The 11,721-nt window shown below is 44.2% G+C and overlaps 1 long non-coding RNA gene across 1 annotated transcript in view; it reads left to right on the forward strand.

Annotated features, from left to right (window-relative positions):
• Window positions 1-7,445, forward strand: part of LOC146425378 (uncharacterized) — a 517,591-nt gene extending 510,146 nt beyond the window's left edge. Inside the window, exon 3 of the long non-coding RNA XR_014846578.1 lies at window positions 7,373-7,445. This is a non-coding gene — a long non-coding RNA (uncharacterized LOC146425378). The remainder of the gene's footprint in view (window positions 1-7,372) is intronic.
• Window positions 7,446-11,721: the final 4,276 nt, after the last annotated feature.

Raw genomic sequence — 11,721 nt, forward strand, 5'->3', positions numbered from 1 at the left:
TCGAATACTGTAATATGATTTGTAAAAAATCCATAGGCTTGTCCCACCACCATTAAGCCAGCTAAGTGCGATAGGCTGCCTTTACTGAGTCCGTGCTTTTCTAAAAAGCATAACAATAAATATTGGGCTACCTCCGTCTCCATTCCGTACCAGCTGGGTTTAAAGTTACGCAGTCACCGCCGTGGTTATTCCGCGGTCGCTACGATCAGTGCAGCTTTTCCGAGGTTTATTAGCCCATCCGGAAGCGGGTCTTTTTCGGCCCAGGCCCTCTTAGCCCCCCGGCGCTGCCCCCGGGGCCTCTCCGGTCTCGTCGCTCTCTGGGCAGGGTCATAAAACTGCTGCCAGTGTCCGTGGTCGTCGGTTCTTGAAGCAGGGTCCTAAATCCTGCTATCTCCGTATCACGTCGGGGTCACCATTTGACATAACGACGAGAGGGAACTCACGGCAGTCTCAATATGATATAGAGTAAGCTCCATTTTATTTCACCAAACGAGAAACTTATATACTGTTACAGATGTTACTAATTATAGTTACACACGTATCTGCAGTTTGTTCTCACACATTCAGGGATCCTCCTGGTGACTCCCTTATTCTTTCTCATAACACTTCTGACTCCCTATTCTTTCCCATGACATTCTTCTCACAGAACATTCTCAGGGAAACAAGCCACTGTAGCTTGTTAGGATTCTAACTAAGACCTGAGTATGCTGAGGCTTTGTTCAGGTTTATTCAGTTAACATAAGTTTTGCTGGAAAACTGCGTTTTCCAACACACCCTGATATGGAAATGTGAAGCAAAGGATAGAAAGGATCGGATGGAACCCTGGGACAGTGCATGGTCCATGAGTATACTTCAAAAATTTCAATATATGGCAAACACCCCTTGGTGTCTAAAATGGACAGGCCATGAAGATGGCACTGATCCAGCAGTAATAAACACTGCCACCAGCAGCAGAGCACAGGCAGATAAAGTAAGTTGGTGGGCATGTAATAAAACCTATGATTGCATGTCTGATGATTGTGGCAGGACAAACACCCCCCCCCCCTTCTCTCTCTCCCTGATTGCTGGCCGAGATCGATGGCTCAGATTAAGTCAATAGCTTAATCCAGACTATCAATGCTGGCGTCTGAAACTCAGAGTGAGACACTGAGAGAATGTGAAGAATTTTCAAGTGACCGCAAATACACACTCTTTTTCCCTATAAAACACCACAAAAAACTCAGCAAAAGTAGAAGCTTTCTACATGGACATTGGAGCGTGAAAAGCCTCTCCCCTGAGTTTGGACGCAAGCTCTGTGGTTACTTCCCTGGGATTGAGTGAGGACGCTGATGTATCCCCAGCTCCAAAAATTGGGTTTGGTAAGATCATCGAGTTTCCTAAATTGTATTATTCTGGCTAACTTATAGGTACCATTCTTAACTTGCATTTCAGCTAGCTCAAGCAAGCATCTCTTAACTTGCATTATAGTTCAAGCAAGCATTTCTTGCATTTTTAACTATTTTTATAGTTCAAGCAAGGTTTTACCCCATAATTACATTTTTAGCTATTATAGTGTTGCAATTATGTATTCATTGTGTGTTTATGTGTGTCAATCAGTTCTATGTTTGTATGTTTGTCATGTTCTGTGTCAAATAAATGGTATTTTTAGACAAATCGGCCAGATAGCAAAGAATCTTGCGAACGGGACTAAGTCTTGGGGAACTAGCTATCTTAAAGTCTGTCAAACTGCAATAGCACATAAAACTCCTGTCTCCTATGCAGGACAATTGGCGTAGCCGGCAGGATGTCTGGCATACGATTTAAGAAATTAACAGCTAAAGAGCTAACATCTTATTTTACGGAGGCACAAAAATTCACATAGCTATGAGTAACTCTCTATATTGTGTAGTATATGAGTGTTTAGCTTCTTTGTTCTGTTATCTCTTACATCTAACAAACCATTTTATATGAAACCTAAATCAACCATCATTAACTTGCAAAATGACACTGGGTGTAGAGAGTGCTGGTCGCTCTAAAAATAGATTAACTGCCAATTGCCAAAGGCCTAGGCAATCAGCAAAAATCTATCAGCCCTCTGTCTATAAGCAAAATGTGTAACAAACAATCTCCAGCAAAAACTTACAAAACACAGATGTTACACTCTGCTGGTGAGAAACTAGCTTAAAATGAGGAAAAACCCTCTGATGACGTTACATGAAGCACAAAACCTGCTAAAAAGTAACGAATCTCTCATGTACTTGCTTTATATCTAAAAATTGCATGTAATTAGCAAACAAAAATGATAAAAGAAATTCCAGAGTTAATAACACCACCTGAGAATAAAAATTATGAAATTCAGAAAAACTCTGATAAAATTAATGATTCAAATGTTGAATTGAATCCTCACAGAAGCATAAAAACCCTTATCTCTAAAAAGGAGAAGAAAATCTCTTTAGCACAAACAGTGTGGGGGGAGAAGCGGAGAAACAAACTCCTCCGTTTCAAAGAAAAAAAACCTCTTAGCAAACTTCCAACCCCTTCTCTCCCTCTCTCTCTCTCTCTCTCTCGCGTTTCTACATACCTTTCACAAACCTCTAATTCCTGGATTTACTCATTTCTTCCCGTATATTATCAATATGCTTTAAAATCTCTGGCGTGTGTATGTAGCGTGTGTGAAAATGTATAAAATTAAATCATGTCGACATGTATTTCGGGGACGCCCGTATAGTATGATATAAAAAGTGTGAGATGAAAGTGAAGTGAAAATGAGTGTGAAAAAACGCCTTTTAAAATGCTACATCTTTCTGTATACCTGTAAAATCCTTTTGAAACCTCCTGTGCTCTTTTTGTGCTAGATTTTAGCAGTTGCAAAGCTAAACATCATTTCTTTTTGCTTTACCTGTTTACCCTCTAATGGAGTAAAATTTGGGTGGGCTCTAGAATCTCTGTTTGGCCCTATAGCAAACTACCGAAACAAAGAAATGATGTGCAGACTTACAGGTCAGGTAGAGAGGTTAGCAAGAGTTACTCGGGAAGGATTCAAAGAACTAAACATGCAATTACAAGCTACTACCAAAATGACTTTACAAAATCGATTGGCGTTAGATATGCTACTCCTGAAAGAACATGGAGTGTGTGGGTTTTTAAAAGGACAAGTTGATCATTGTTGCATCCACATCCCAAATGTAACTGCAGATGTAGAACATGACATCACTCAGTTGAAACAAATAGAGCACGAAGCACGAGATGAACAAAAGGACCTGACTACGAGTTGGTTAGATAAAATCTTCACGGGGTTAGGATGGAATGTGAGTTCATGGATTAAATCTATCACTGAAAATTTAATAATCTAATTAGTTATGTTTCTAGTACTTTGGGTAGTCTACAGAATACTGAAAGGAGAGATACAGAGAAAGACATCCTGGAACTGAAGAATAATGAGGGCACTGACACGGAACAAGGATCCACGTCCATCACCTGCGGATTCTCCGATTCACAACAGCATCCATAACAATGCTCATGACAACCCTGGATTCGAAGACGAACATCAAGTATAAAGGACTATATCAAGTGAAAGCATTCACACATATAAAGTGAAAATGCTTTCAAAGGGGGGAAATGTTAACATAGGGTTAAAATGTTTCTAAAATCGGGATAGTTAAGAATAGGCTTTGGGAATGGGAGTAGGTAAGAACTGCTTGTACAGGGTCAGGTTGACATGGATATGAAGATTGCTTAGAAAACATCGGGATTGTTTTAGTTAACTGATGCGGATTCACACCTGTGAAATAAATCAGAACTATTGTGGGAGGAGGGGGGCTTAAAGTCATGCTTGGGGGAAAACAATGGAACAATGTTAAGTTGATGATTAACATATGATCATGCTACTGTTATGTAAGGGAAGGTCTAAAAATGTATTCACTTCAGATCAATGTTGAAGTCAGATTTGGGTGGATGTTACCCTGACTTCCCGAGTTCGAGAATAAAGGCACCTGCATATAATCATTCCGTGATTATGTGTTTTCCACGCTAACAACACTTTCCCTTGTTGAACTTCATATGGTTGGTGATTGCCCAGCCCTCTAATTGGTCAAGGTCTCTCTGCAGGGCCTCACTGCCTTTGAGGGTGTCAACAGCTCCTCCCGTTTTTGTACCACCTGCAAACTTGCTTAACATCCTTTCCAGTTCTGCGCCCAAGTCATTAATGAAGATGTTGAAGAGCACAGGACCTAAGATGGAGCCCTGTGGAACCCCACTAGTGGCAGGTCACCAACCTGATGTCACCCCATTCACTGTAACCCTTTGCGCCCGACCCATGAGCCAGTTGCTCATCCATTGCATGATGTATTTATCCAGCTGTCGGCTGGACATTTTGTCCAAAAGGATCCTGTGAGAGACAGTTTTGAAAGCTTTACTGAAATCCAAAAATATTACATCAGCTGGCTTCCCTTAACCAACTAGGTGGGTAACCTTGTCATAAAAGGAAATCAGGGTTCATAAGCAGGACTTTCCCCTCATGAAGCTGTGCTGGCTGTGACCAATGACTGTGTTGTCTTTCAGGTGTTTTTCAATAGCTCCCAGAATAATCTTCTCCATTACTTTACCAGGGACTGAAGAGAGGCTAACAGGCCTGTAGTGTCTGGGGTCATCCTTCTTGCCCCTCTTGAAAATTAGAACAATATTCATCAGCTTCCAGTCAGGTGGGATCTCTCTGGATTCCCAAGACTGCTCAAAAACCATTGAGAGACGTTTTGTGATGGCATCAGCAGCTTTTTGAGGATTCTTGGCTGAATACCATCAGGCCCACAGATTTGTAGGGATCCAGCTGGAGCAGTAGATCCCTCACAAGTTCAGGGTTGACTAGGAGTTGATCATTCTCACAGTCATGGTCCTTCAGCTCAGGGCACCAAGACTCCCTTGGTCGATCATGTGTGCTGAAGAGAGGCAAAGAATATTTTACACATCTCTGTCCCTGTTTGTGAGGTGACCATCCTCATCCTGTAACGGGCCTATGTTATTTTTACACCGCCTGTTGCCACTAAAATAGGGTATATTTGAAAAAACTCTTTGTATTGTCCCCCACAGTTCTGGCAGCTTCAGCTCCAATTGAGCTTTGGCCGCACAAATTTTCTCCCTACAGTGGCAAGCAGCATTTCTGTATTCTTTCCCATGTCGCCCGATCTTGCATCCACTGGCCATACACCTTCCTTTTTTGCCTTATTTCCAAGAAATGATCCCTGTTCAGCCAAGCTGGCCTTCTGCCTCATCTGCTTGACTTCCAACATTTGGGAATTGCCTCAACACAGCAGAGAGGAAACATTCCAGGACGTTCCTGGAGAGTGTGGAAGAGAACTTCCTGACACAGCTGGTAAGGTGTTGCGGTTTAAAGGATGTTATAGCAGACCTTACCCGGAGTGTCTCTGCCTAGCCTGGTTCAGTGCCTCAGTGCACCAAACTCTTCCTCCGAGGTCTGGTCACTGCGCTCTCACCAGATGGGGAGCCATAAAGCTAGGTCTGGTTTCATCTGCTTCCACAACCAGCAATGATAAAGAAGGCAAGGAGGGTCTATGCATTGTGTCCATGGAAAGTTTTACTCACATGGCTGCACCAGAGACCATAGACCTCCCCTGGTGCACAGACCATGTGCATAGACACATGTGGTGCATAGACATCCACATGCATAGACAACAATATGGCGGAGGGTGAGGGGCTTTCTATAGAGACAGAGAGGCAGGGACAGCACACTGGCCCAGTCACCTCTGAGCACAGGGGCAGTACATGGGTAGAGTTAGGGTACAGGAACCAATAGGGAAAACCCGAGGGAGTGGTCAGAACCATGTGGGGTGGGGAAAGGCAGAACAATAGGTGACAGGTACACTCATTAAGAAATGGGTGGGGGACCTGCAGCTATTATCACAACATTTCCCCATTTTTTACCAAATTAAAGAGGGAAAGGCTTTTCCCAAAAACCTTCATAGCAAATTTTTAAACAACAGAAAAATGGTAAAACAATGCAAAGTAATAAAAATTATACAGATGAATGCTTAGCAAGTTTAAAACAAGAACATAATGTAAAGCAATAACAAAACTGGTTCTGCTGTGGATATGGGGAAAATGATGATGCAGCTGACTGGTACTGATGTTGGAGATCAGTGCAGGCTGTTTTCGGACTGCGGTTGTCTTTACAGTCTCTTTGTTTCTCTTCTGCCGGGGCTGCTAAGATGAAGGCAGGGTTTACAGCAGTGATGGGGTTTTTGCCGAAATCTTTTTCAGCTTTGGAGGGGGAGAAGTCTCTGGACGCGGTGCAGCTCTGCCAGATGAAACAGCTTCTGCCTGCTGCGGCTCTGCCGGGTTCGGCGCGGCTCCGCCAGGCTCGGGGGCCCGTGTCTGCCGCAGGCAGCCGGAGGTGCGACCCCGCTCCCCACCGGGCCATGCCTGCTCCCGGCTGAGAGGGAAACCCTGAAAGGATGGGGGGAGTGGCCCGCACCGAAGGGAAACACACAGAAGGGGAGGGATCTGCGCCCGAAGGGAAATACCTCAAAAGGGGGAGGGACCGGTGCCTGAAGGTAACGCCCACCGAAGCAGGGGGAGGGGCCACGCCGGAACACAAGCAACGCAGGGAGCGGGGCTTCGGCAAGCCCGGGAAAATTTCAAGGGGAAGAAGACAATATGGCGCACCTGACCACGTGGCAGGCGCCATATTGCAAAACACGTGGAGTCGGCTCGGCTGAGGTTTGGGGTGCAGGAAATAGGGTTTGCAGGGATCCCGTGCTGGAGTGATCAGTTCCAACCCAGGAGAGGCATAGAGGAGACTGAAAAACATACGGTCAGCTCTCTCCTGAGGGACAGAGGGGGAATACGAGCTGGTGAGGGAGGGGGTGCCGACACATGGCCAGCACCATGTTGGGGGATACATGCGGCAGAAGGTGGTTATTAGGGAGAGAACCAGGGTTTTTAACTTCCAGTAACTAAATACAACAAAACAAAGATTAGTTCACTTTATCTCTCACGTGCAATAACTTCTCACATAACTGCTGATTTGCCATTCCTTATAAAAAGAAAAGAAAAATTTCTCCCAAAATGGGGGTACAAAACGTGGGTCTTCTCTTGTTAGATGTGATAAATACATATCATAATGTTGGCTTTTCACAAATATTACAATGGATACTATGTGTATTGTTTTAATTCTTTTCTTATACAGGTAGTCTGGTTGTGAAAAATTGCTGTGTAATGATGACTAAGGTCTTTCTTTCTAGTACTAGCTGAGTTTAATAGTATTAAAATAGCTGTTATAGTTTTATTAGAATGCTTGAACTGTCTGCTTGAACTGGATAACATCCCGCGAACAGACCCTGCCTCTGACACATCAACTATCAGCACCTGTCGCCTGCAGGAACCACAATCTGGGAGTGATAACAGAATCAATGAAAGACAACTGCGCATGGTCCGAGGAGGCAGATCAGTTCCCAGAACATGCAAACTAGTTTGGAGAAAAAAAATATGTATAATTGTTTATGAATATGCATTAGGCTGAAGAGTATGTAAAGGGTGTCTCTGTCCATACCAGGTGTGTTTTTTTGACTAAATGCCAAAGCACCCAGCACTGACCTTTTGCTTTTATCTGTCCCCTATTGTCTTTTATTAAACTTTTTTAATCCTAACAGGACAGTGAGCCTCGTTTTTCACAATTGGCGGCATCGTCTGGGATCAGCACCTCGCCTCCGAGACCCTGGGAGACTCTGAGCGGGGGAGGGTACCCCCGCCGAGTTCGGTGGCCCACTCTGTTTCTTCTAGTGGGAACCGGCAGGTAGCAGGTTGGAATCCCATGAACAAGAAGGGATGCATAAAAGCAAAAGAAAGAGGGAAGGCTCCAATTAAGCCGCAGCAGGGAAGCCCCACAAATTTTTTGTGCACGAAGATCCCGACAGAAAACACAAATTGTGAGTATTTTCTGGGAGGGGCGGATATGGGGGATTGACTGTGTGTGTGTGTGAGATGCAAGCTGGCTCCAGACTTGCGAAGCAAGTGAGGAGTCTCTGATACTGCGGTTCCGCTGTTTGGCGAGAAACACGGCCAGGAAGGAGACGAAGCGTAAGGCAAAAAGAGTGAAAGATCCCCCGGAGTAACTGGGATGGGGTTCCAAGGAGGGGTTGAACCCCTAGGAAAAAGGAACCCGGAGTTTCCTGGTAGAAATCTACTGGGAGACAGGGGACGAGAGTAAAAGTCCCCAATTCCAAGGAAGGGAAAAATTGCCAGATTGAGGGTAAAAACACACGAAGACTAGAGAAAAAGTACTCTGTATGGGAAGTGTGGGATAGCAGACCCAAGAGAATCTGGGACTGGAAGACAATATTTGAGAGTTTACCATTTTATTTAAAACACAGAATCTGTGAGGAATCAGTTAAAAGTAAAAATTGCTTTATTATTGCATTTTTGTGAGTGAGAATGAATGATATAAGAAAATAAAGGTGGGAGAATGTGAATGAATGGAAAGACATGTGATTAATTTAAACTCTGGTATTTGGAAGGAGGTGGATATACTATATAGGAAAGGGTTTTTTGTGCTATAAAGGAGGTAGAGGCGTGGGTGAGAACAAAGAAAGGGGCCAGGGAGGAAAAGGAAAAAATGGGACAAAAAGGAAGTAGAATAGGTTCAGGGGAAAAGGGAGTACAAAGATAATAGCAGATATACCCCAAGATAGTCCCCTGGGGATTAAGTTAGCTAACTGGGAGAGTGACCCTCGTACAGAGAAGAAAGATAAAGTAAAGATGATTCAGTATTGTATGATCTAGTGGCCAAAGGAAAAAATAAGATCTGACCATGTCTATTGGCCTAGGTATGGGTCTTTTGAAGCTTGGATTTGCCAGGCTTTGAACCGATTTATAAACTCAAAAGAACCAATTAATTCAGAAGAGAGAGAATATGCCTCTTGTTGGACAGGGGAAAGGGGACCCTTGGGAGTAAAAGTCTTCAAGATATCAGAAACCCCAGAGACAGAACAAGCAAAGGTAAAAGAAAGGAAAGATTGGCATCCCCTGGAGTTGCTCCCTGGTGGGCACCACCATTCGTGCAGGGGCCGGCGGGTGCCGCTCTGCCCCCAGCCGCCAGAAATGCTGGAGTCCCGCTGGGCTTTAATGCTATGGCTGCCAGACACGCGGCAACCCCACTTCAGCCGAGTTCCCTACCCCATGCCCCTGATCCTACTGCATCCGCGCTGGGGCCCCCCGTAATACAGCTGGCTGGCCCGGCCCGGCCCTGGCCCCCACCCCAGACCACGTGGAGACCAGAAGTGTGAAACCTACTCCCGCTCCTTCTGTAATTCTGTTTCCGCCGGCTCCCCAATCCACTTCCGGCCTCAACTATATGACCCTGGAGGACTCAACTGCCTCTTCCGCTTTTGCCCTGACTACGGTAGCTCCGAATTTCTATAACGGGGCACCGTATCAGAATACTAGAAGAAACTCAGTCAGGACTCAAAGGCAGCTTGATAATCCCTCCCCTGCCACTACTCCGAAACAAGGGAAAAGGGTCTCCTCTAAGGTTATGGGGATTGAAGAGCAGAAAGGGAGGGATCAAGAAATTAACTTATTCTGTTGGGGAAGATGAAATAGGAAAGCCTTATAAATATGATTACCTGGCAAAAGATGCTGAGAATATGAAAACTATAAGAGAGATTGAAATGAAGACAAGCTTTGAGATACCAAACCCCAGTTACTGAACAACTAGAAAAGAATTGTGCGGCCGACTGGAGGTAATCCCCCTCTTGATGAAACAATACCCTCTGCTTGCAGACAGGTCCAAGGGTCAGAGCAGACCCTGCCAACTTGGCAGAGGGTCCAAAAAGCAGTTTTTAGGGTTTAAAATATAACACCATACGGTAATGCGATGATTCTCATAGGTTGTATGTAAATGTTGTAGGATTTGTAGCTTGTTCTAGATTGCTAAATGAAAATTAGAATATTCAACACAGAAGATGATTTATTGTATTGTAAACAGCAACCAAGCTCTCTCTCTCTCTTTTCCGCTCCTCTTCCACTCCCTCTCTCTCTCTTGCTTCTCTGACCTGCTTGGGGCTGCATCTGGCAGCCCCAAGCAGGTCTCCTACACCCACGCCCTTTCACAATAAACCCCATGCTCTAAGACCTGACTTCAGAGATCTCTCGTCTCTGTCCCGATCGTCCGAAACCGACAAACAGACCCACAAATCCTAAATTATTCCCCTTACGAGAAGTGCCCATGGGGGGTGTACAAGGGGGCATAGGTTTCGTTAATGCCCCTCTGACCTCCTCTGATGTCAGAAATTTTAAGAAGGAAATGAAAGCATTATTAGAGGATCCCATAGGTGTAGCTGAGCAATTAGATCAATTTTTAGGCCCCAATATTTATACTTGGGAAGAGATGCAATCAATAATGAGTATTATATTTTCCCAAGAAGAGAGGCAGATGATTAGAGCTGCTGGAATGAGAATTTGGGAAAGAGATAATATACAAGGTCCCCCAGGAGACCAGAAGATGACAATAGCACCTCCTAACTGGAATCACAACGAGGAGGTGGGGAGGGGGCCAATGATTGATTATCGTAATTTAATAATCAAAGGAATAAAGGAGGAAGCACCCTGGGGACAAAATGTAAGAAAAGCATTCGACGGGCGACAAGGAAGGGAAGAAACTCCAATGGAGTGGTTATAGAGACTCTGAAAAGATATGAAACAGTACTCTGGAATAGACCCTGAAAGCATAGCAGGGCAGACTCTATTGAGGGTTAACTTTGCCACCCATGCCTGGCCAGATATTAGGAGAAAATTAGAAAAGATTGAGGATTGGCAGGAGAAAGCATTAAATGATCTGTTAAGAGAAGCCCAACAGATCTATGTAAGGAGAGAAGAAGAGAAAGCCAAAGCAGAAACAAAAATTATGATTGCTGCTATGAGGGAGGGTAACTCTCAAAGGAATCTGATGCCCACAGGTACCATTCCTAAACAATCAGGTTTCAGAGACAAGGAAAAAGGGAAAAATAGAATCTCAGTATGACCAAAATCTCAGGAGCAAACCAGAAAAACCTGCTTTTATTGTGGGGAAGAAGGACATTATAAAAGAGAATGTCTTCATCTAAGGAAGAACCTGAAAATATTTCAAGAGATAAACCCAGAAGAAGAATAGGGAAGTCAGGGGCTCTATTTTCTGGGGGATAAATACCATCTAGAGCCCTTGATAACTTTAAAAGTAGGCACCCAAGAGGAAGTATTGGAATTTATAGTAGATACTGGGGCAGAAACAACCTGTGTGGTGAATGTCCCTAGAGGATGTAGTATAAGTAATGATGCTATAAAAGTAACAGGAGCAAAAGGAGAAGGATTTAAAGTACCAGTAATTAAAAATGTAGTAATTGAAGGAGAAACCAGGATAGGGATGGGAGATGTCTTACTAGTTCCTGGGGCAGGTTGTAATTTACTGGGGAGGGACTTGCAAATACAGTTAGAATAGGGGTTATACCAGAGGAAGGGAAGATGACAGCTAAAGTGCTGAAACTTGGTCAGGAGGATGAAGGAAAAATTAACAAAAATGTGTGGGCTAGAGAAGGAAATAGGGGAGGGTTGAATATTGACTCTATAAGGGTACAACTGAGAGAGAAGAATGTCCCATATGTGTCCGCCAGTACCCTATATCCCTGGAGGGGAGACAAGGGTTAAAACCGGTAATAGAAGGTTTGATAAAGGATGGGACACTGGAGCCTTGTATGT

The sequence above is a fragment of the Lichenostomus cassidix genome, chromosome W (assembly GCF_008360975.1).
Source record: "Lichenostomus cassidix isolate B80296 chromosome W, HeHo_3.0, whole genome shotgun sequence".
Classification (NCBI taxonomy): Eukaryota; Metazoa; Chordata; class Aves; order Passeriformes; family Meliphagidae; genus Lichenostomus; species Lichenostomus cassidix.